The sequence below is a fragment of the Pantherophis guttatus genome, chromosome 1 (assembly GCF_059756535.1).
Source record: "Pantherophis guttatus breed Tessera chromosome 1, ASM5975653v1, whole genome shotgun sequence".
Classification (NCBI taxonomy): domain Eukaryota; kingdom Metazoa; phylum Chordata; class Lepidosauria; order Squamata; family Colubridae; genus Pantherophis; species Pantherophis guttatus.
This window is the reverse complement of record NC_142063.1, coordinates 315,881,206-315,907,873: the sequence shown is the minus strand read 5'-3', so window position 1 is coordinate 315,907,873 and position 26,668 is coordinate 315,881,206. Positions and strand designations below refer to the sequence as shown.

General features: G+C 37.9%; 1 long non-coding RNA gene across 2 annotated transcripts; it reads left to right on the top strand.

Moving 5' to 3' along the window:
- Positions 1–627: 627 nt before the first annotated feature.
- LOC148116940 (uncharacterized) lies at positions 628–25,836 on the top strand. Of its 2 annotated transcripts, none has more exons than XR_015731577.1 (3): positions 628–759; positions 2,461–2,514; positions 25,605–25,836. It is a non-coding gene; the product is annotated as an uncharacterized LOC148116940 (long non-coding RNA). The 2 variants fall into 2 exon arrangements; XR_015731576.1 differs by having other exon boundaries at positions 1,726–2,514.
- The last annotated feature ends 832 nt before the right edge of the window (positions 25,837–26,668 follow it).

Below are 26,668 nucleotides of genomic sequence, written 5' to 3'. Positions count from 1 at the left end.
GGCAAAAGATAAAGAAGATAGAACGTACTGATGTGAAGAAGAAAGCCTCGGATTTTGCGTAGCAGTCAATCTTCCTAAAAAAAAAAATATCCCACAATTTCAGGGGGAAAGAATTTGCTTTTGGAAATTTTGGGAACTGAGGTCCCCTTCTTGCAGGTTTGGAAACACCAAACATTGATGTTTGGTGTTTCTAGGGATCCTGTACTATAAACTGCAGAATTTCTTCTGTGCATTGAGTTTTTAGGCTACTGATAAATTTCTTATGAACTACCATACAGTCCATTTTCTCATATTTTCTTGACCTTAATGCTAGCTTTATCCATCCTAAACAAACAAGTGATTTCTGAAAGAATAGTGGAAAATATGCCCGGTCAATTGTTTCCTTTAAATCTTAATGTTTTAGGCCTCAGGAACATCCAAGTAACTGTTTAATGAGAAGCTGTCTGGTGGAATGTTGGTAAGGTTTTAAGAAGCTTAATTGCTCCCTGAAGGTGGATGTCAGGGTTAAATAACAGTGTTGAACTTCTATACTAAAACATGGAGTACCAAAGAACAGTATTAAATGGGAAACCAAAGACAGGAACTGAAATATTAAATAACATGTTTCTTCTACTTTATTCACAGCTCTTTAACCCAGGGAGTACCATTCCAGAGACGATTTGATGGTTCCATTGGTAAAATTCTGCTAAGCAACCACTTTCCCTTAGGCCCTTGAGCTCTGAGGTGTCTGTAAACTCTGACTTATGGGCCTGGCCGTAGGTAAGCTGAGAGCACAGCCGCTGTTCTCACCAGTAATAGTAAGCAGGCTTCTCTCCCCTGTGGTGATCCAGACACCAGAAACGGAAGGCAGGGCAGCTGGGAGATCTCAGATTTCAAAGCTCTGAAGCCTTATGGTCAAATGGGGGTGGGGGAGTGAAGAAACCAGGGAAGACAAAAACTCTGAGCTAGTTTATAAAGCCACTCTCATATAGAGCCATAGCATGTAGAAATTGTCTACGATTTGATATGATTTACATACATATCATTCACAGTGAGATGGCTATTTCGAGAATTTGGGGGGAATGGACCCAGAAAAAGGAGGTGCAATTGAAAGAGACAGAGGCTTGACAAATTTTATACCCCTAATCTAGTCTGGTCTGATGCTTCAGATGCATTCGGGTTTTCTCCACTGCCAGGATTGAAGTGAGCTTTCATTCTCAGTTTGGTCGGCTTCTCTGTGTGGAATAATGGGGGTGTTTGAGAAGTATATGGATGTCAACCAGAGGTGGGTTTCAGCAGGTTCTGACCAGTTCTGGAGAACCGGTAGCAGAAATTTTGAATAATTCAGAGAATCAGTAAATACCACCTCTGACTGGCCCCGCATCCATCTATTCTCTGCCTCCCGAGTCCCAGCTGATCGGGAGGAAATGGGGATTTCCTCCCTGGAGTGGGGAGGGAATGGAGATTTTACAGTATCCTTTCCCTGCCATGCCCACCAAGCCATGCCACGCCCACAGAACCGGTAGTAAAAATTTTTGAAACCCACCACTGACCCTCGCAGAATTCACATGGCTATGTGCATGTGTGTGTGTATATAAATTGGTGGCAGGGGAGGGGGATGAAATATTTTCCATTCCTGAACTAGATTTTTATTTAAAGAAAGTTTGTTCTATGGGTGGTGATGGAATTCAGAAATGCTGTATTCACATTATAATCCTTGTTTTCCGCATTCACATTTTTGTTTAGTGAGTGTAACCTAGAGGACTACAGGACTAATTCAGCAGACTGCCTGAATCTGAGATAACGTATAACCAGGCAAAGATTATGGCCTTCCCAGAATGCTTCCAGAAGCTTCACATTGATTGTTCCAAGGATGTGAGCAAAAGATAAATTTTATTCAGTCTCTGATGGGCAACAGACAGATAGGCTCTTTTCAGTTTGATAAATTGTAAAATGGATGCCATGAATTCTCCACATGTCACATCATCTCTTCCCAGTCTGTACACACTTGCCACACCTCATTCAATAATATTTACCCATCCGCCTGGCAGCTTCTGAGGCCCCCAAGACTTACGACTTCCTGCTGGCTTTCCCATTGACTTTGTATGTGGAAAGCTGGCAGGAAGTTTCAAGTTACATACACTCACATGAAGTCCTTGCTTATCAACCCATGATTCTTGCTTAATGATGGCCTCGAGGATTGCAGGCATCAATGTCATGCTTTACAGCTGCTGAAACTGCTTTCAGTCCTAATTACTGTTGTTAAGCAAGGACTACCTGTATATGCACAAAAATGGAAGGACTCTGAAATATCCATAATGGAGGAAAGGTTGGTGAAGATGACAGAGTAGCAGAGATGGCAACATTAATTTGCCTGATTAAAGAAAGATTAACAACTACATTTATTAGTGACTGGAAACCTCTTAGGGACTTTTTGTGTGAAAAAAAAAAGAGAAAAATAAATTTGTGATTTATTTGCAGATTTTAAAAGGCAGGTCATGGAAAGAAGGAAATTATGATATAACCTGAGACAAGGTAAAATATAAATATATTTATAACCATTGTCAAGATTAAAAGCTACTTCTTTATATTCCTTTATAATCCTTCTCTTTTTTTCTTACTATTGCCATTTTTTATTCTCTTTATTTTTGCTTTCAGTTTAAATTTATTTATTAAAAACTATGTGTATGTATAAATAGGATGATTATCCATGTTTGTGCTCCAACCACAGAACTTGGTCAAGTTGAATTTGAAATTTACAGAACATGCAAGCAAGATATGCTTCTTGTGGTTGGAGACTGGAATGCCAAAGTGGAAAATATTGAGAAAAACTATTTGGATTTATGATCTAAGAAACCAAAATGAAGCAAGAGAACAACTTATCAGTATCTACCAATCCAATGATTTCTTCATTGCTCACAGTTTTCAAGCCACCAACAAGTTGTCTACATATGCAGACATCACTAGGTGGAGATAAAATAAAATAAAATTGGCTATATTATTGGTACAAAGAGGCAGAACAACTCAATCGTAACTGCAAACACATGGTTAGGGGCTCACTGTGGATTGAGATCATAAATTGCTTGGCAAGTGCCAAGTCAAGCTAATAACCAAACCAACTAGTTTCCAAGTTTGACAATATACCCACCATTTTCAAGGAGAAAATCAGAGATGATTTTGAAATTCTGAACCTCATTGATAGGAATAAGAGGAACTGTGGAATGAATTTGAATAAGTTACTAATGATGAGTGTGGAAATGCCTGTTAAAAACAAAGAGAAAAAAGGCAAACTGGTAGAACAAATAGTAGAAATTGCTAAGAGAGGAAGAAACACCAAAGCCAGGAAAAGAAAAAAAAGGTCTCAAGAAGGAACTTAACAAAGAATTTCAGAGAGCTGTTAGAAGAAACAAGAAGCAGTAAAGAAATTGAAGATTGAAACAGGTATGGAAAAACAAGTAAAGATCTCTGAACCCAGAAGAAGGTTAAACCCTTGAATTGCTTTGCTAATAGATTTTATTATTATTATTATTATTTATCATATTTGTATACCGCCCTACTCCCGAAGGACTCAGGGCGGTGAACAGCCAAAATAAAATACAGAGACATACAAAAGTTAAAAACTATTAAAAACAGATTAAATAATTTAGGCTCAAAAAATTAAAAGTATCCAATTTATCTAAAAAACATTTAAAACCCAATTTAAAAGCCAATTTAAAAGGAAGAGTTAGGCCAGACCAGCCTCTTGGAATAAAAACGTTTTTAGGGCGCGGCGGAAGATGCGTAAGTCTTGGATCCTCCGTATCTCCGGGGAGAGCTCGTTCCAGATGGCAGGTGCCCCCACAGAGAAGGCTCTCCCCCTGGGGGCCGCCAGTCGACATTGTTTGGCCGACGGCACCCTGAGGAGCCCCTCTCTATGGGAGCGAACTGGTCGGTGAGAGGCTACTGGTGGCAGAAGGCGGTCTCGTAAGTACCCAGGTCCTGAGCCATGGAGCGCTCTAAAAGTGGTAACCAGAACCTTGAAGCGCACCCGGAAGATCACTGGGAGCCAGTGCAGCTCACGCAGGAGGGGGGTCACATGGGAGCGCCACATCGCTCCCGTCACCACCCGCGCCAGTGATTAGAGATTAACTGAATCCAAGAAGGTCAAACAAAGATGGAAGGAGTATACTGAAATTCTGTAGGTATTCTGTAGGATGTCAACATTCAAGATTCATTAGAAGATATTGCATATTTATAAGAGCTTCTAATATTAGAAGATGAAGTGAAATCAGCTCTCTGATAATTATCAAGTCAAAAGGCTGTAAGAATTGATGGAAAGTCTACAGAAATATGGCAAGCAACAAAGGAATACTCAGAAAGATTCTGTCCATACTATGCAGACAAATCTGGAGAATGACACGTGATCAACAGGTTGGAAAATGAAAGTCTCCAAACCAATATCATAGAAAGAGATTTAATAGAATGTGAAAACTAGAGTGTGCAAACTATCATACAATAACTTTGATTTCATACACTAACAAAATAAAGTTTAGGATCGTCCAATGCAGATTATTGTCTTATTTGGAAAAGAAAATACCAAATGTTTAGAAAAGCTGAGGAATGAGAAACATTACTGCTGATGTATGGTGAAAAAATGAAAAAGCCAAAGAATACCACAAACAAGTCAAATTCATTGATTATACAACAATATTCGATTATATCCATCATGTCCAGTTATGGCATGTCCTTAGGAAACATGGGAAATGCAGACGATCTCATTGTCCTCACACAGAGAGAGGAAGCCATTGTTCAGACAAAACATGGTGGGGGAAAAAAAACTGGCTTTAAGTTAGTATAGGAATGAGACAAAGTTATATACTCTATCCTTATTTATTCAATTTATATACTGAATATATAGGGAGGAAGCTGGACTGGAAGAAATAAGCATGGTTTTAAATTTTGGATAGAGCAGAACAGCAAAATACCTTGATTCAATAAATTTGCTTTATGAGTTGAGCATCTGGTCCCAAATGATTCATTTAGGCACTTTTTCTGGGGTTTCTGATTAGGATTTTACAATGATGTTGGGTTTTTTCCTATTTGGTTGGGGGGGGGGCTTTAGTTGGTTACTGTATGCTACCCAGATATGGTGAGTTAAAGAAAATAAAGCAGTTATAAATATGCAAAAAAGATTTCCATATGTGCAAGATTATTCCAGCTGATGGACAAAGACTTTCAAAATATAGGCACATGTACACTATATACACTCTCCAATGCATTCCAGATGTATACAGCTTGCAAATTAGGACAAGGAATGCCAATTTACAAATTCCAGTTGAAGGCTTGGGTTTGCCAATCATAGAATTCCAGAATCTCTGAAATGAGTAACAGGCTTCGGACCTAAGGTATTTGTTAGTTCTGTGGCCAGTCATGCCATATTCCCTCCACGTTTTTGTTTGAAGGCAGGGAAGGTTTTTTTGAGCTGTGGCATAAAGAATTGGAACAGATTCAAAGGGTCTTCAGGACAGGCAGGGGACTATAAGAGTAAGGAAAGAGAACATGAACATCGGAGGTTGAAAACGAGAGGTAAGAACAGAGGGCAGAGAAAATTAAACGTTGCTCTTTCTTTGAGTCAAGCTGAAACAAGGAAGCATTTGGTTGATGTTATGGACAGATGAACGTTGAAGACTTTGATGTAATCCTAGACCTCAGGCATGAAACTCTGCTTGACCTTTTCCGTTGGGTTCTTTTGTGCAATGCTACTGGACATTTAGTTGCAAGAAAGGAAGCGGGGAAAGGATATCAGTTCAACCACATGTCAACGTTTGGATGTAAAGTGACAGGGAAAGGAAGGCCTTAGATGTGCAATAACTAACTGGTTAAAATAATAATAAAAGCTGCCACCAAAGATCTCAGGGGAATTCTTACTTCATTGTAAGAGTCTGTTAGTTCAAGTCTGACACAGGTTAGTAGGAACCGAAAATGGTGCTTCTCAAGAAGCTGAAATAATAGTCTGTCTTACAGTACTTGTTTCATAAAATATTGATTTTTTTTAATGGTTAGGTCTTAAGGAAATTCCTGGGAGATTTGAAGCTTGCCAAAGCTGCCATTTGGTTTGCCCACAGAAATCATTTGGCGTCGATGATGCATATGGTAGTAATGTAGCAGCCCAACGCTAAGAGAAGGAGCAATTATTACAGTTAATTCTTTTAAAAGCATTTATGTATTCATTTTGATTTACATCCTCCAGTAACTCAAAGTCTCGGGGTAAATGTTGATTCTGAGTTTAAAAATCAAGCCTTAGGAGCCTGGGATCATTCTGTTCATATGCAGTGAATTGGTACAGGCAGTCCTCGATTTACAACAATTTGTTTAGTAACCATTCAAAGTCACAACAGCACTGAAAAAAGTGACTTATGACCGTTTTTCACACTTACAACTGTTGCAGCATCCCCATGGTCCCATGATCAAAATTTAGATGCTTTAGCAAATGATCATATTTATGGCGGTTGCAGTATCCCAGGGTCATGTGATTGTCTTTTGTGACCTTCCGACAAGCAAAGTCAATGGGGAAGCCAGAGTCACTTAACAACCATGTTACTAACTTAACAATTACAGTGATTCACTTAACAATTGTGGCAGGAAATGTCGTAAAATGGGCAAAACTCACTTAACAAATATCTCACTTTTCACTCAGTTGTGGTCGTAAGCCGAGGACTACTTATGATGGATTTTAGTATATAATTGGTAATGGATAGTGGTTGGGGAGGTATCTCAAAGCGGTTGCTTAAACTGCCCCACAGTTTTTTCTTTGATGCGATGCCTTCCATTCATCAATCATGGATTCAATTTATTTATTCCCTCTCGTTCATTCACGTCACCATTCTGATCTCCACTCATTGGTTCAATCATACTTGCAGGCTGTGTTTGCCTTAGAGTCCTATGTGTGCTATACTCAATTCATTTCTGATTTCTGGATTCTCATAATATCCTGAACCATAAATTAATCTTAAGAGAAGAATGTCATGCAATCACAGCTACATACTCCATTCATTTTCTTCTACTTTTTCCTTTTCTCTCTCTTTCTCCAGCTTATTTCCCTTTTATGCTTGCATTCTCAGGCTGTCACCACTCCTCATTCTGCAGATAATAACATGTTGCAATGTAGCTCCCATTTGCATCAATGGGGTTTTGTTTTTCTAAGCTTCATTGACACATGGGGAATTTGACACAATACAAGGAGGGCTTGTTTCTCCATGTGTCCAAGCCGCTAGAATCGATCCATGTAGTGCTTATTTATGAACCACAAAGATTCCTGAACAATTCTTCCAGCATCAGCAAGGGTGTAGGCTAGTAGACATTTGTGCAACTGTGCTTGCCAGGCATGTATCACTTTAAAGCAAAGTCTTTTCCTCAACTTACACCAAACAGAAACTCTCAGACATTGATTCTGGGGGAAATACTTCCAACGCGGGCCCTAGAGCAGCGAGAGCCATATCCTCTTGCTGCTTCAATGCTGTTATTGGCTATAAACACCCCAAACAACCCATTTGCCAGCCTGGGAAATATTTTACTATGCAATGTCTGGATTTCTCTTAGCTATACTACAGCAATGTGCAACTGGCTGATGACAAAAAATGGAGAAGATAAAAGGCAAGTTGCAGGCAACATGGAAGACAAGATGGAAGAAGTTTAGCTTTAACATCGGGGTAGGCAAGGTGGAGGTCACCTTAACCTACCTAAATGCATCATCAAAAATATTTCATTTGAGTAAATTGGACTCTTAGGTTTTTTAATGTTCTAAGGAAGGAGGTAATGAGCACATGCCACAGGTCAAGTCTCAAGGCATCAAATCACCTGGCTGATGGGCCAAAGAGTTGTCACCACTCTAGTAATCTCTTCCTCTTACCCCTTAGACTTTAGGTGAGAAGGCAATGCTTTGAAAACTTTAGTTTTTCCCCAAGTTTTTTTTTTATTTTTTTTATAAAAATATCAAATCAATGCGTGAACAGTGTGGCACCTGAGTGCCATGCCTTCTAATACAAATAAAACTAATCAACTTTCTTTAAATCATCTACAATATTTTATTTTTAACCATAGAATAAATGCAGATTGAATTAAGGCACCTGTATTGGAGACCTGGGGCAACTTTAATCTCTGTAATCTCTCTGAAATTGCAGTGTAGGTGAGAGATGTTAAGAAAGGCTCCTTCTAGTTGAGCTTGACTTGTGATGCCTCCCATCTTTATCAAATACCTAAGTCAAAGGACAACAGCTCAATTTTAAAAGTAGCCCTGTAATCTATTTTACCCTTTTCCCCTTTGGTCTGGGCAATCACAAAAACACCCAATGTATTTTAAAGCTGTTGCTGTTATTGACTTTTGCTCTTTCTTTCTTCTTCCTTTTGCCAGCATCCAGGACTAGGCCTAGAAGTCCTAGGTACAAAGAAGTCAGGCATGGATTAAATTCTGAATATTATTTAACCTCCCTTGGGTGCTGAAGATAAAGAGCAATGGCTGCTATTGTTCTTTCATCTTTCCAGGTGATCTTTCATACTTTACTGACCATGGGGAAGACTACAATTAGAACAGGGTGATCAAATATAACCTCTTTATTTCCTTCTTGTGTAGAAAGGCATAGACCTCACCTAAACTATTCTGCAAGTTCTACCAGTATGATCCTTAATACTGTTCTGAAACAATAGAAATAGGTTACTTACAGTCTACTAATTCTATTTACTACTAGTAATCGATTAACTGGACATTTTCTTATAAGGAAAGCAGAGAGAATGCTAAGAATTTGGGAGAGAAAGGGATTAAAAAACAAGAGAGACTTTTTTTTATCCAGATGTCAGCTGGATAGAGTAGAAGGAGGGAAAGGGAAAGGAGATAATTTAAATAAAGAACAACAGAAATGACAACAATTGGTAGCTCTATTGGTATCCATTGGTAGCTCTTGGGAAAACTATTGTCTAACTAAGCACTCAGAAGATGTTTTGTTCGTGTATTTACAAAATTGTATTGTTAAATGAAATATTAATTATAATAAAATGGTCTGTGTAAATGAAATATAGAATATGATAGATACCCCTGCTTAAGCTATTATGGCATCAAGAAAATAACTTTTAAGACAGGAAATAACATTAAGGTTGTTCATTTCTTAACTCAATTTTTAGAGTTTTATGGTGATGGAAGCATTCCCCCAAAATTAGGAAGACATTGACTTTTCTAACCAAATCAAAAAGATCAGTTTCACTACAACTACTCCCTTATGCTGAACCTAGTGTGTTCCTTTTCCTTTATAGTGGAACTTTAGGGAAAATGGAAATGTTGAATTTGGAATCATATGGAATTTTTTGTTTGTTCAAAAGTAATGCCCCTATTCTGGAAATTTGAACTGCTTAACTGAGAATAGGCAACTTGAAGTCCTTAATTTCATATGACTCTTGGCATTTTAAAAGACCTTATGCTCTTGGAAGAAAGGTGGGCTGTAAACCTAATGAATAAATAATACATAGTCATGGATTTTAACTCAAAGGGATCTCTTACATTCTTGGCAGCTTGATAGTTAGAAAGAAAGAAGAAAAGAGACAAGATGATGTCAGAACAGAAGTGAGTTAGAAAAATATCAAATATCAAATCATCAATATCAAACAGAAGAAAAAGAAGGGGTCTTTCACTTTGGATTCAACCCTACAGCCCCCAGATTTTATCCATGACAGACTACCATACTTCAAGGGAAATATGATGATCATTTCCCCTTTATCTTACTGAACTGGAACAGAGATGATTTTGAGACTCTAACACTCTTCCGGAAGGCACTGAAGATCTAGTTCTGCCAGCAGGCCTGGGGAACCTAGAGCAGGATGGTGCCCATTAAATGGCTTGTATGATGTGTTAGTGGGTGAAGGGCAAATATATTTTATTATTAATCAATTATTTATTTATTTATTTATTATTTTCTTCTATTAGTTTTATTTTTTATATATGATGTTTTTATATTCCTGTAAGCCGCCTTGAGTCGCCATGTGCGAAGAGGGGGCAATATAAAATTTCTAAATAAATACATTTATAAATAAAACTGTGTAATCTCAAATTAGATAGTGGCCGGCATTGTTTTTACTTCTACGGGATCTTCTTGATTCAGTTAATTCTAATTTCTTTAAAAAATTGTTTTGGAGGAACAGAAGAAAGTTTAGAGACAGTGATGTAGAAAAAAATATACCATGATTTTTGCATAGCATTAATAGGACCTATGTACACATATGCCTAGGATGTGGTGGCTTGATCCTTCTCTGATTATGACAAGGGCCTCTAAAACCTTTCTTCCACAGTATCACTTCCCTTTCTCCGCTACCCTTGAAGAGAGCTGGAAAGGCATGCTGCTATCAGTCACTTTGCTCCAGAGAAATACTCTGGTAGCCTCCTCCCTTCCCTCCCTTCTTTCCAAACCTTGTCCCAGCAGAGTAACATCTGCTAAAGCTGGAGCCTTTTCTCAGAATGAGCATCCCAGATTCTATAAGAACGTTAAATCTTTATTATATACAATGAGATCAGAGATCAAACAAAATAGAAAAGGAAAATAAAAAAAGAGAAGGAAATGAACAATAATTTTCTGAAAAGGGTGACCTTTGACAGTTGCTCCCTAAGCCCAAGATCTCCCTTCTTCCCTCCCCACCCTCTCTCTCACACCACAATTTTGTTCAGCCAAAATCTTTCTCCAGAAGAAAACAAAATGCCTGGTGCAACCAACTTCCCTGATCTTAGCTTGCTGTCCAGCTTGCTAACTCCAGTCTTGGCTGGGGCTTTTCTCCTTAGTTATCTTCCAGCCAGCCTCTTAGAGGATTAAATTAAATGTGCCAAAGACAAAAGTAAAATGGAGGGTGCCCTGTCCTCAGGGAAAAACCCTCCTGATTACCTTCTCAAGTTTGACTTTCTTGGACTTCAGTTCCCTCTGTCAGTTAGTTCCACACTGTCCCCGTTTGAACCTCTTGAATGGAATTCCCCACATCCTCTACTTCTGCAAAACGACGGTCACCACAGCATGGTGAGATCAAACAGAATCCACTAACAATGATAGTTCAAACATCTCCCACTTTCACTACTCCAAATAAATATTTCTGAAACTTGTGTGCATAAATGGGGAACTGCATTTAAGCAAAAGCCTGATTTGGGGAAATTTACATTAAAGAACTTTGTATCAGGGAAACAGTTATTGAATAGTCAATTCTCCCACACATGCCATTTGTGCTGTTGTTGGATTGGCCTCATATCTTTTATGACTCTATACTGTCATCTCTGTTGAGGTTGGGCTACTTCCTCACTGGTAATATCTCTTGCTTCATCTCACCTTCTGCTTCTTCATTAGCATGGAGGTAGCTTTCCACTTCAGCTGGAGGTGACCCTACATTGAAAGGGAGAACATCCTGGCAGCTTGGTCTGTTATTCATCAGCAGGATCATCTTTTATGGTATTTCACTATAGGAAGAACAAAGATTAGCTTGCTTCAAATTGTTTCAGAGAGATTGGGGAGTGAAAATGGAGTGTGGAAGTGTCCAATCCACTTGCATCTTCTGAATGCTCTTCAAGTCTCAGCCATGTAGAGCACATTGCAATAATCCAAACTGGAAGTGATTAAGGCATGAGTTATCATGACTTCCTGGTGCAGGGACAGTGTATTCAGTACACAAGATAAACCTGTGCAAAAGTCTCCTTAGCCATGGCTACCACTCAAACTATTCAAAATGAAACTGTGAGTCCAAGAGGATTACTGATTTGTGTACTAACTCTGTGCTGCCAGGCAAGATGGAAAATCTTTGGATCCGGGCAGCCTAAAATCCATAGCTGCTCAGTCTTGCCAGGGTTGAGTTCATGCCTGTTCTTCCCTTCCAAAACCCCACAGCCTGGGAAGAAACTTGACCATATCATTTGGTCAGCCAAGGGGAGACATTAAAAACTGAACATAATGACCGGACGCTATACTGATAGATGATCTCACCCAGAGGTTTCATGTAGGATGTTCAATAACAGTGTGTGTGTGTGTGTGTGTGTGTGTGTGTGTGTGTGTGTGTGTGTGTGAAATAAAGCCCTGAGACATCCCACAAAGCCATGAACTCAATTTCTCCCCTTAGCCAACATCAGTTGGAAATGGTTGTGCTTCCCATTCTCAGTTCTCTAAGCTGGCCCAGAAGGATATCATGAAAGTTGCTGAGAGAGATCAAGGAAGGTCAGGATAAATGTACCAGCATCATCTGAGCTTGCCAAACAGTGTGATTAGTGATTCATGGTACCATGGCAAGGTCTGAAACCTGAATGGAAAGGGTCCAGATAATCTACTTCTTGGAATAAAGAAGGAAAGAGGACTATTCTTCTCCATTCCCCATGCCATCTTTGCAACTATATTTTAAAAAGGTTCTTGTAGGTAAATTGGATTAAATATATGAAAAGCAGGTGAAATGTTGCAGGTTAAAATATAAAAAGTGTACATCTAGGTGTACTTTTGTACCATAGTTCATATTTAATTGTTGAGCAAAATGAAAATATGGAAATATGAACAATTCTAGTACCATGTTGACTTGGTTGACCTGCGGAACACTGATGTGTTCATTCTGTGCATGTTCTTTCAATGCCGGGAATCATGATACTATCACATACTGTATATTTCCAAGGTATCTGTAATAATTTGAATATTAAATATTGAATTGAAAGGCAAAGAATAACTTTGGTGGTTTGGCCTGGTGAGTCTTTAGTTTGTTGTTCATGCGTCATTACATTCTTTGCATTCACTTGTCTTCATTTATTTTTGGAGGCATTCAGAAGATGTTAAACTGATTGATCTACTAAATTTAAGAGCATATGGACTGTGTTCATGCTCTCAGTTTCTATTGATGCAGACCATAGTATTTTTTTAAATCAAAGGATATTTGAATATGTTGGATTTACCTATTTACCAGAGTTTTTCTATTCCCCTAGAACTTCAAGTGTGAGAAGAATAGTACTTTTACTGAATAATGAATGATTCACAATTAACTTTTTTTTCTGTTAAATGTAGTTTATACAACATTTAAGATATAAATGTTGGCAGCCAGGCAGGGATGGACAGTTTTCCAGTATGAACCTCTCCTCTCCTCTCCTCTCCTCTCCTCTCCTCTCCTCTCCTCTCCTCTCTGAAATAGCATTTTTCTTTTGTTTGTTTTTGGTAGCTGAAAAGAAAAGGAGGAAAAAAACAATGGTAAATCTGCAGGGGCATATTTGCCAAATGATGAGCAACATTAGACTTAGGTTTACAACATAGGTTTACATTATTTTAAATTAAAACAATGTTGTAAAGTGGACTGATTGGAATGTATGGATTATTTGCAATTTATTTTATGCCAGGATGTCCTACTGTCCAGGGGAAGTTAATGGTTTAGAGAAAGTTGTACATTGTGTGAAAGAATAAAAATAAAGCAAAGCCCTCATCCAGCTCAGTTGTAATCTCTCTCCCATTCCTTTCAGTGATCCTACTCTTATGACGAATAAATAACACATTATTATGGATGTATTCAGGGATGAAATGCTACCAGTTTGGGCCGGTTTACCTGAACTGGTAGTAAAAAATGCTACTGGTTCGCCAAACTTGAAGTAAAAAAATGTAAAAAAGTTCTGATGATCAACTGAGCGATGCGCGATTGTCGGAATTTTTTTAAAGCATTTTTTTACTACCTATTCACCTGAAGTAGTAGTAAAAAAATGCTTTAAAAAGTAAAAAAAGAGGTTCTGACAATTACATGGCACAGCTGTGATCATCGGAACCTTTTTAAAAAAGTTTTAAAAGCATTTTTTACTACCTATTTGCCCAAACTGGTAGTAAAAAATGCTTTAAAAAAGATTTTAAAAAAGGTTCCCAAGATTGCGTGCCACAGCTGATTCCGCCCACCCCCGCTGTTCTACTTACCTTCCCAAGCCTCCTCTTGGTCTGTACTGTGCATACGCGCACCACGTGTTTGGTGCAAACTGTATATGTGCCCGTACAGGGTGCGCTTGGCATACATGCACGGCCAGCGAACTGGTAGCAAACCAGTTCAGATTTCACCACTGGATGTATTGGAGTTCAAGAAAGGCAGCATAGGAAGAGGAGAATAAAACAAATTACTTTCTATCTTTCTGCAAGCCGGTAGACTCATTATGAACTGTTTTTTCTACCTATTCATATGATCCTGAGTTAAAAGGAGGAAGTAAAAAGCTTGTTGTTGGTGCCAGTGTTTCCCATGGCAGCTACATTTGAAACAGTTCCAAATTCTGTTTTGACCATTTTGATTCCTTTGAGCTGTGGCCAGTTCAAGGCAGTATGATTAAACTCTTGAGATGGAATATTTTCTTTTGAGATGGAAACATTTTCTATATTGTGCATGCCCCTCGAAAAGCATCATCATCAAATTTGGTGAAAATCAATCAAATCTTTATTCCGGTCATAAACCAGCATAGTGGGTGAGAATTGGCTGAACCCACAAATGGATTGTAAAGATTAGGCTATCTAATGGAGGCCAAGACCTTCAACACTGATAAGTATGTTATTATTTAGTATATATGGCATGTTGAGCAAACAGATAGGAAAGTCTTTTTCTAACTCTGTTTGCCCAATATCCTTAATTGTATTGGATCATGTAGACGAATCATGCAACCACCAAAGCTCAGTTAACTGATCTAGCAGTTAACCTAGAAATTAGTTAACCTCATCTTGTTTGAGGTTAAAGTAATTATCATACCAGTTAGCATCCTCCATGTCATATGGATTACTTACCTGCCCTTTGCTCCATCTGTAATCAAGATAATGTTTTAAGAAAATCATCAACGTGGGGCCTGTCCAGACACTGTATCTGTGACAATTTCATTTCATCCCCTGCAACCAAATCTCTAAAGAAAAATAAGACAGAAAAGGCCTTATTGATGTCTAGGAGGACTATAAAACATACCTCCCAGCTGCTGAACCTAGATCAGCTGTTGTTATTGACTTGACCAGGGAAAAAGAACATTGGGTTGGTCTTGTTCTATGACCAGACTCTCCCACTCTTTCTCCCTCATAGTTTACTTGATTTCAAGTGATTGGATAACATTATAGAATCAGGAAGGAAGGAAGGAAGGAAGGAAAGAAAGAAAGAAAGAAAGAAAAAGAAAGAAAGAAAGAAAGAAAGAAGGAAGGAAGGAAGGAAGGAAGGAAGGAAGGAAGGAAGGAAGAAAAAAAAAACCAGGTTTCATACAATACAGCATTGTTCCAAGGGGTTTTGTCATAATCCAATGAAGGACAGGTCTATCAATGATACTTAATCGTGATAGCTTTGTGCAGTCTGAATGGGCTTTTCAGTTGTTGGGAGGAAGGTGTAGAGGTGTACTAAAGTAATCTTGCAGAAGGAATGCAAGAGTCATTAAGTTAAAAACCTTCAGTTCTGGGAAAGACGAAGGGAACTGAAAGAAACTGAAGATAACTTCACCTTGATTCTGTTTAGTATAAAGGACAAGAGAATATTTGGGGCCATGTCTTGATAATCATCATCTGATATTATACTTTCTCATTTATACCTGTATACTTTGGGCTTCTAGGATTGTTTTAGATTGGATCAGTCCAAGATAACATGTTGTATTTGATCTTTTTGTGTACTTCCTGCCCAGAGTTGTTTTAAAGTGGACAGCTATATAAATATTTTAAATAAATAAACACATAAAACAATACTTTTCTCACGTTTCCACAAAAGAGTTGCTAATCTTTGTACCTAGAGGATCAAGAGGGTTTATCCCAGCAAGAAAAACAATGCAGCAAAAGATAATATTTTTCCCTCAAAATTTGAAAAGTAGAGTTGGGACAAAGAGTATTACTAATGATCTGCTTTTTTTTTTTGGGAAAGAAATTTCTGTGTATATTTGTATACTTACATGAATACATTTTAACTGATCTAAGACCTAAAATCATTTTTTTGGTTAATTTGACTCATAACTGCTTAATGGATAAATTAATCCATTAAATATAATAGATCAAGTTTTACATCCCAATATATTCCATTTCAGATGTCTAATATACAACATCTAAGAAAAAGTCTCTTATTTTTTCATAATAAAATCCAGAGCATGTTGGGATTTTTTTGCGGGGGTTCTTATTTTTAAAACCTAGTCTAATGCTCATTATAAGAAGAAAAGGTTATTTCAATATTTTTTAAAAAATATGTTCATACTGTATTCAGAGCATATCATTTTCCAAACTGACTCCAGAAATAAACACCTTTCTTAATTTTTAGGCCTTGCTAATTGCCTCTCTAATAGCCCCAGTTGATTATCTAAGAAATCTTCATCCTATTTTAAAAACAGTATTTTATAAATATATATCTGTGTGTGTGTGGTTATCACTTGAATTCTCCCTTGCTATTCCAACACCTTTTTAACCAGCCTTGTTGAATCAGTCCAGAATTATGGGACAATGGCCTAAAGATCTATCGAATTTGGCTGCGTGAGAAATTTGCAAAGAAAGTTAGAAATCCATTGCTTTGTATAATGCATCTCCTTTGTTAATTCCTCCACCACAAGCCATAGTCCAATGGCAGAGCTCTGAATGGCGAAAACTGGACCATATCCATGACAGCTCTATGATTAGCTATAGTGGGAAGGCTATCAGAAATCATTGTGTAATAGCTTCTACAAAAAGATCAGGTATTTGAGCTAGGCATTCTGCAATGGTGAAGGTAAATTGAAAATGCACAGTGAACCTCTGATATGATGTAACTTTTCCAGAGTGAAAAGTGAAAAATAGCCATAAATTACTTTTTCAGTGCTATTGGAACTCCAAACAGCCACTAAATGAATTGTTTTAAATCAAGGTCTCCCTGTACTGTCACCCATCTATTGCTGGTCAGCCTTCCAGCTTTTAGGAATGATATTCATGAATTTTAATGATCCAAGATTGCTTAGTTGAGGGAGAATTTCTCCAATGGTTTATGTGCTGGGTTGGAAAAGATCTGTTTGGGAGGCGGATGTTCATCACTGACAGTGGGAATTTGTGGGACAGGCTTCCTGTGGAAGCCAGGCTAGTATTGACATTACCTTTCAGCATCAGATGAAATCTGGCTTTTTCTCATACTTTTAGGAACAATAATCTACAACCTGATCATAACTTGGTCCCTTTGGGGTCAACTGTTTAAGGCTATGCGTTTTATACTGACTATTTATTTTACTTAGAATAACAGAGTTGGAAGGGACCTTGGAGGTCTTCTAGTCCAATCCCCTGCTTAGGCAAGAAATCCTACACCACTTCAGACAAATGGTTATCCAACATCTTCTTAAAAACTTCCAGTGTTGGAGCATTCACAACTTCTGGAGGCAAGTTGTCCCACTGATTAATTGTTCTGACTGTCAGGAAATTTCTCCTTAGTTCTAAGTTGCTTCTCTCCTTGATTAGTTGCCACCCTTTGCTTCTTGTCCTACCCTCAGGTGCTTTGGAGAATGGCTTGACTCCCTCTTCTTTGTGGCAGCTCCTTGACTTTATTGTTTTGTATTCTTCTTATAATAGTAACCTACCAGTGGACCTTTTGAATGGCTATATTTAGAATATTTTATTTAGTAAATTAATGTGGTGTTCCATTATGAACAATAAGATGGTCAGATTTGCTGATCACATCAAGTTCGACTTCTTCATTAAAATAAAAATAAACAGTAGATCTAGAGGTCTTGTTTTTCTCAGGAGAAATGAACATTAAGGTGGAAAATTCAACTTATGCAAGTGGAAACTGAGTACATATATACAGGCAAAAATTCTTTGGGTTTTTTTTTTTTGTATTGCCTTATTTATAAATGTCTGAATTGTCACCTGTATTCTGTCCCCTCCCACTGCCCCAATTTATCCTTCTATATTCAACTGTTTGCTTTTTTGCTTTTAACAATATTTATTAAGGGAGTTTTGAAGACTTCAGAAACAACTTTTGTTTACCAATATATTTTCTTAGACTGTGTTTACAATTTTTGGCAATCAATTTTTTTCAGCCATTTAAAGCTTGTGTATTAAATTGTGGTGTGATTTGTGATTCTTAATTGTATAGCATGGGAGTGAACAATATGTCCATTATTTTATTAAATATGTGATGGGTTCCCTGCCAATACATGCTTCATCATAATGAAAAGAAAGCTCCTGATTGGTTTTGTTGTGTTCTTATGTTCCAAGCTGCTAACTCAGACCCAGCTCTGCCATAGTACCAATAGCATGACAACTGCCAGCTCATCCACCCTGATCAATATGTCAGGGTTACATGCCTTCCACAGATCAACTATTTTTCCAAAATAAAGGATGATTAAGACCAAATGCGTGCTAGCCAACAGATGCATTACATCACAGAACTTTTTTCAGGATTTTTGTTTTTTTAAACCTTTGCTTATAGAGCAATAAAAATGGCATTAAATGGATACCAGTGCTGTTAGAATCTGTTTGTAAAAAAGCTTGCCTTGAGTATTAAAGGGAGTATGAATGTTAAAAATAGCACATTTGAAAAAGCAGAACAAATGACCCCATGTTTACTCACTTCATTGAAAATGTATATTTTGATCTTTGGTGCTCTTTCGTCTCTACAGACACAGGTTTGTCTCAACACCATTCTTCAGCTACCTTGATCTGACTGCTCCCAGGCTCATTTGCCTAGCTACTATTTATAAGCTTATTACCTGTGGCAGCTAACATAATTTTATTCGTCTGCAGCAAGCAGGCTGGTATATTTGGGCTATTTGCATTATGGACAGATGCACCTTGAGAGTCTGTGGATCCAATAGAAATGTCACAAATGAACAGCCAGGAGAGCACACTATACCAGACAGGGGTGTCTGCAGGAATGCATGTGTGTGCAAAAAAGGCAAGATGGTGGTTGTAAACACAGCCACATAATCCAAGCCCCGTCTCTTTTTTTACACGCAATGCATATGTCATGCAGGTTAAAAAGAGAATGGAGCTTCAAGGATATAGTTCTGTTTGTTATCTTGGCAATTTTTTACATCTCTGTCTCCTCACTGAAAAAGCCCTGGCAACCAGATAGAGAATCTTTCACAAACGAATGAAACCATTTGATTGCTTTTTAAATGTAAATATTTTAATGCATATTTATTTATTGGAAATGTAATACATGAAATAGCCAAGGATCACAGTAAGTAATCTGAAAGTAACTAGGCCAAACATGTTATTTGTTAAATGAACAGTCCCTTCAGTGTTTCTCACAAAAGAAAAAAAAAATTGCATAAAAAAAAAAGTTTCAGACAGATAGCTATAATTACCCTTTGAATGCAGGAGTGGAGATCACACTCCAGAAAGATAAGGCCTAGAGAAAAACTATATTTGGTCTCATTTAAATTGTTCATAGTATCAGTTTGTTTGTACTTAATATTTTCCCACTCCCCCCATTCAAAGATTGCAAATTTTGAAGAGGGAAATTTGATTTTCGGGAAATTCAATGTTATGAACAACGGAGTTATAGCTATTTTATTTATTTATAGTCTATACATCAAGCATGTATTTTGATGTCACCTAATCCTGAAGACTTGTGGACTTCAATTCTCAACGTTCTAAGCAGTGGTGGGATTCAAATAATTTAACAACCGGTTCTCTGCCCTAATGACCAGCTGGGTAGGTGTGGGTTGGTGGTCATATGACTGTGTGGGCGTGGCCAACTCAACATCACTCACGTCGATGGGCGCTTCGCCTTCGCTGTTACAATGTAATAAGGGTTAACCAGAGAGGCAGTTTCTGTAAGCAGGGCGATAAAGATTAGGCTAGAAACAACACCAGAATGTTTCAGTTCCTTACAGGATTAGCCCTGTAAAGTAGAAAAGAAACAAAATAAGATTTCTTCCAACAACCCATTCTCTGAAAGTTAACAACCAGTTCTCCCGAATAGGTGCAAACTGGCTGAATCCCACCACTGGTTCCAAGTCACGCCCATCTTGACTGGTGAATTCTGGGAATTGATATCCACAGAGCATGTCAGTTACCAGCCAAGGGGACTTGTTTTGTCATGTTGTTTTTGTGAAATACTGTAGGAATAAAGTCAACATCGAGCAAACTAAAAGGAGCAGCACTAGATTTAACCTCATGCCTGTTTGTCCTTCTATGAAAAGAAAAGTCTCTTTCTCTTTGTGTGTCTCTATTATGCAAATGCTAGGTGGAATTTTATTGTGTGATGGAATAAATGGAGGATCCTCATAATTTTATCCTGCATTAATAAGCCCTCTATGATTTCCATCATTTCTATTTCCTCTCTACCTCCCTACTCCCAAAAAGTAATAAGAAATAAAAAGAGAAAAAAGTTAAAAAGGAAGACATGAAGAATAATACTTTTGCTTAGTAACATAAGGAACTTGTACTCTCGAAACATCCTTTTAACTAGCATAACCAATTTATCACCATCTATTGGTTAAAAAGGGAAAGTGTATAAAGAGTGAAACAGCAATGCAAATAGTGTTCTTTTAATTACAGTTCAACATAGCATTGATTTGATCTCCACTGCTATCACACTATGTATAAAATAAAATCAATGGGCTAGATTTAAACCACTGATTTAAATGTGCCTCTCTCTCTCTCTTGCTTATTTAAATTAGATCCATTGAATCTTTTATCTGCTAGGAGTAGATCTTCTATTCTTGTGATACAAAAGCTCTCATTTGTAAAATGTCTTTAAGTAAACAAAATTAGTCCACCAGGGAGAAGTGTATCAGAGGGGAATATTTAACACAGAAGAAGTATTCCAAAATGGCTTTCCCCATTGGCAGTCAGAAGTGATACAGGCCATCTGACCACCTCAGAACTGTCCCATCTCATTGCTATCTCAATTCCACAGGCCAAGTTTGATGTGTGGTCTGCAGAGATAAATGTAACCAAACAAAACGAAAGCAAAGCAGGTGATGGAAAAAGAAAGCCAGCCCGTTCTCATCACATGAATATCCAAACCTCTTTCTCAACCTTGTCTCTTCATTCTCAGCTGCCCCCAAAGCTTCATTTGTTGAGACAGATGAGACTTTTCCATTTTATTTGCAAGAATCTCCCCTGCCTGTGCTCTGACTTCGAGCATGTGTTTGGGAAAGTGTATGTCCTATGTCCAATAAGCCTTTAGGTTTAGATGCAGCTCCAGATTTTCTGTCTTGTAATGGCTTTGAGGCATGATTGTTGCCTCAGGTCAAAGACAAAAAAACAAAAACAAAACAAAACCAGGATGTGGACTGAACACCATAATGGAGAAATGTCTATGGAGATTCTCAATCATCCAGGTCATAGTTGTCCCAAAGATACTTTTCAAAAAGCAACTGGACTTTCTTGGTATTTTCCTTGAAAACATTTCGCTTCTCATTGAAGAAGCTTCTTCAGTTCAGAACTGAAAAAGCTTCTTGAATGAGAAGTGAAACATTTTCAAAGAAAAACCTGAAGAAAGTCCAGTTGCCTTTGGAAAGCACCTTTGAGACAACCATAATAGAGAATGGTTGCATCTCTCCCAGGCTCAGCTACTCCCATATGGTCAGGTGATTACAGTAATCTCATGTGGTCCAGCCAGATCAATCAGAATAGAGCTAGAAGCGACCTTGGAAGTCTTCTAGTCCAACCCCCTGCTCTAGCAGGAGACCCTATACCCATGATGGCGAACCTATGGCACGCGTGCCACAGGTGGCACGCGGAGCCATATTAGTGGGCATACCAGCTCAGCTCTGGGGTGCATGCGTGTGCCAGCCAGCCGATTTTCTGGCCTTCCAGGCCCACCAGAAGTAGGGAAGCAGGCTGTTTCCTGCCTCTGGAGGGTGGGGGGGGGATAGGGGTGGGGAAGGCCCGTTTTTCTTTCTTACCTGGCTCCAGATCCTTTCTATGCATCTGGGAAGGGCGAAAACAGCCATTCTCACTCCCTTGGAGGCCCTATGAAGGCTGAAAGGGCCCATTTCCCAACTCCCGGTGGGACAGGAAGTGACCTTTTTTCCTGTCCCCAGCCTCCAGAGACTCCTAGAGAGGTTCCTAGAGACTCCTAGAGAGTGTGATGTGGTGACCAAAACTGGATGCAGTATTCCAGGTGTGGTCTTACTAAGGATTTATAAAGTGGTAATAATACTTCACGTGATTTTGATTCTATGCCTCTGTTTATACAAGTGATTATTGTATTGGCTTTTTTGGCTGTTGCTGCACACTGCTGGCTCATGTTTAATTTATTGTCCACTAGGACTCCAAGGTCCCACTCACAGTTACTGTTTTTGAGCCTGGTTTCACCTAATCTGCACTTGTACCTTCATTTTTTCTTACCTAGGTGTAAAACCTTGATTTTCTCCACATTAAATTTCATGTTGCTGGATAGGGCCTATTGTTCAAGTCTGTCAATATCTTTTTGAATCCTGAGCTTGTCTTATCGGGTGTTGGCTATTCCTGCCAGTTTAGTGTCATCTGCAAATTTGATGTGTTCCCATTCTTTTCCCTTATATAAGTCATTTATTGAAGAGTACTGGGCCTAAGACGGAACCTTGTGGTACCCCACTGCTTCCTTCCTTCCATTGTAGATGTAGTTACCATTAAGGACTATTCATTGAGTACAGTTTGTCAGCCAGTTACAAATCCATCTGGTGGTGATGCTGTCTATCCCACATTTTTCTAATTTGCCAAGAAATAGGTTGTGGTCTACTTTGTCAAATGCTTTGCTGAAGTCTAAGTATACTATGTCCACAGCATTTCGCTGGTCTACTAATTTAGTTAGTCTGTAAAATAATTGCTAGTGCAATAGCAATAACACTTAGACTTATATACCGCTTTACAGTGCTTTACAGCCCTCTTTAAGCAGTTTACAGAGTCAGCATATTGTCCCCAACAATTTGGATCCTCATTTTACCCACCTCAGAAGGATGGAAGGCTGAGTCAACCTTGAGCCTGGTGAGATTTGAACTGCCAAATTGCGGGCAGCCAGCAGGCAGCAAAAGTAGCCTGCAGTACTGCACTCTAACCAGTGTGCCACCGTGGCTCATAATGAAATAAGATTGGTTTGGCATGATCTGTTTTTAATAAACCTATGCTGGCTAGTAGTTATAACTTATTTTTTTCCAGTATCTTCCAAGGTAGGTCTGCAGGATTGTCTGGGATGCTACATATCCTCTTCATGACCTGTTTTCCTTGTTACCTTCTGGGAGGAGGCTGCAGGCTATCTGAAGCAGAATATCCAGATTCAGTCACAGTTTTGTTCCATATAGCATCAACCTTGTGAACGCTCAACTTTCCTCTAGGTATTGATGTTAGGCTGATTGGTCTGTAGTTTACTGGGTCTGTTTTTCTTTCTTTTTTTGGAAGATGGGAACCACAGCAGCTCTTTTCCAATCCTCTGGTAGTTTCCCAGTGCTCCAGGATTTTTTAAAGATATGGTACAATGCTTCTGAGATAACATCTGCTAGCTCTTTCAAAACTCTGAGATGTAATCCATCAGGTCCCAGTGATTTATATTCATCAAAATCAGACAGGTGTTCTCTTACCACATTCTTGCTTATTTTAATTTTTGTTTCTAATCTGCCTTTTAGAGTTATGTTTTTGGTAGATTGGGCTGTAGTTTCTTTTTCCATGCAGACTGATGCAAAGAATGAGAAACAGCTCTGCTTTCTTTTTACTGCATGTTCCTTCCTTGCCATCTTCTCTCTTTAGTGGACCAACTGTTTCCTTGACTTTTTTCTTGTTATTTATATGTTGAAAGAAACTTTTTTAAAATTATCTCTGATTTTTGTTGCAAGTCTTTGTTCATTCTGAGTCTTTGCTTTCCTGACTTCATCTATGCAGATTCGGACTATCTGCTGATATAGCATACTGTATATCATGGTTTTAAATAGCATTAGAGGGATGAACCTGCATAAAAGATATCAAACTTTTTTTTTGTGCTGAAAATTGCCCGGGAGGGGGATGGGGGCACAGGAAAAAAAAATCAAAATCTACATTCTTAATTCTAGATGCACACTTCTTTTTCAGTGCTTTAGGTGGAGTCAGTTTCCATTTGGAAATGTTTAATTGTTCAGCTATCACTGCCTTATTTGATTTTGAGATTTCCTGGGCAATTCTCACATATGAAATAATCTGCCCTTTGCTAAACCATATCCATTTTCAACTTCTCTGACTATTTTTCTGGTTTTTAATTTTTAATTTTAATCTCTCTGAGGTGGGGAGTTCACTTTTTCATGTATAATGTTGTTTGTATATGAAATAAAATATTTTTCAATCAGTAGCAATCTTCTCTATCCATACATCATCTTACTTGCCATAATATTAAGAACACTGCTTGCTGCCATGTATAATGTTGCTTTAACTATCATCAACAGCAGAAACTGAGTTAGAATGAGGACTTTCATCTTTTCTATCACAGAGGGATTCTTTTGAACAAAGGAAGTAATAGTTACTGTGGTTCAACCTTCAATTTAAAATAATCAATTCTGTAAATTTCTATGAGGTTGTTCAATTTTGAAGATACCAAGGAAACAGATGTAGCTGTTGGTTAAAAATGACAGCTTGGTTATTTCTGAATCTTGAATTGTATCACTTTGGATGGGTTCCCTCAATATAAATACTTCCTCCTTGCCTTCTTTCGGAAAATTCATATTTTTAATTGGATTGTGCAGGGTTCAAAATTTAATAGATTAGACATAACTCCTATCACTATTACATCAATTCAACATGGTTGCCTTTTATTTCTGGGAAATTATGTTTTGAACCTTCTTATACTAAATTGATGTTATGGCATAATCCATACCTTAAAATTGTTTTCAAAATAATATATTTGGATGAATTTTACTTCAGACCAATTAATGAATGATAATGATCATTTGTTTTATTGTTTTCTATGCTAAAACACTAACAGCAATTTTCTTTTGCCGCCCACTGGCAATATTTATAACTACAACATTTACTGATATTTTGATTGGGACCAGAAGTACCAAATTATTAAAAACGATTTGTCTATTTTTTTGTGGCTAAAACCCTCAGTCTTTATAAATACCTGCTTTTGATAAATCAATTTGTTATGCACATTTTCAAAACTATTGGAACACTAACTGAAGATCCCTGCTTGTCTTAATACAGTGAATAAATACATTGTCATGTTGTTGGAACTGTAACAAAAGCAAAGCTTTATTTAAACACATGTTTTTGCAGTGTCCTAAAATTATTATATATTTTGAGAAGAAGACATTATTTGAGATAGGTGTTAATACTTTCAAATATCCATATTCTTTTGCAATAACATACCTATTACATAGAAATGACCTCTGGACAATGGAAGTAGATTCTCTGTTCTCTTCCTATTGTTGAGAGACTGGTTCTTCAACAGTGGAAAACTAAATTTATGAATGAAGACCTGATGTTGCTTGCAGTGTATACATGAATTGCTAATAGACAGAGACTCTGTTTGGATGATTATAAAGGAATATGATCAGGCTATGTAAAACTATGCCAGCAGAATTTCTCTTTTCTCCCTTTTTGTTTTTTATTGTTCTGTTTAATTAAATAAATAATTAAAATTAATATGCATTAAAAAGGCTTTCCAGAATTTGTTTTTAGTTTGCCTGCAGAGTGCTCTATTTGTTTGTCCGGTTTAATATGATCAAAAATGTTCTATTTCCAACCAAATGTTTCTTTGCTTCCTTTCTATATTTTCTATAGATGCCACCCCACCCCCGGCATACGCACTGTTGGAATGAGTTATCCGCTTGACTCTGCAATTAAGAAGGAGCTTTAGCAGGACTATGGCTGTTATGTATGTATCTATTTTGTGCGGGAAATTCAAATGTACAGTGAATTCTGATTGGTTCTTGGTTGCCTCTGAAAAGTATATAAAGAGGGCTATTGCCTGTGTTTCTTTGCTGAAGTCTCACCCTGAATTAAAGAGCTGTTGTCACTAGCTTGCTTGTGCCTCTCGTTATTCCCGTGCTACAACAATGGCAGTTCATGGAGATTGCCGGTTTTTCATGGGAAAATATTTTTTGGCCACATCTTCTGTCTCCTGGAATTCACTTTACAGTGCTAGTTCCATCTTCCAGCTATTTCCACCTTCCAATCAGTGCCCTTTAAGGTTGATTTTGTTTTTCTTGGCAAATACATGAATTGAAGTAGATGTGGGATACATGGACAAACTTTCTCATTATGGACAAACAAAAAAAGGGCTTTTTGTCACTTCACAATTTGATTCATGGAGATAGGACTGTTGTGGCTTAAAGTTCGTCCAGCTATTGGTCAATCTGGGGGCATCTAGAACAAAACTGATGGACTGACATTTTCTACAAGTTATAGATTCACAAAAATAGAACCCATTCTTGATTTTCAACACTATGAATGAAGTTGCATAAAGTGGGTCTGACATATGTAAAGATAACGCAAAGCATTCTTAATTTGTTCATCCCCACATTATTGAACCAAAGGATGTACTGAGTAGATAGACCAGCCTTTATTCCAGTGCATTGGACATAGGGGTGTCAATAGGGGGATTAAAAAGGGCAAGATGGTAGCTATGACTGTGTAACTGAAGCTCTTCCTGTTTTTTATGTGTGTTACAATGCACAGAAAAAAGAGGGGAGGGGATTTCAATTACACTGCTAGAGATGCCTCTTGACTGTTTTCACACCCCTTCCCCAAGATAACCTGGTTGGAATTCAGTACCCGTAATATAAAGACTTGGGAAATGAAGAATCTCCACTTCTGTAACTACAATTAACTTCTAGGCTTTTCAT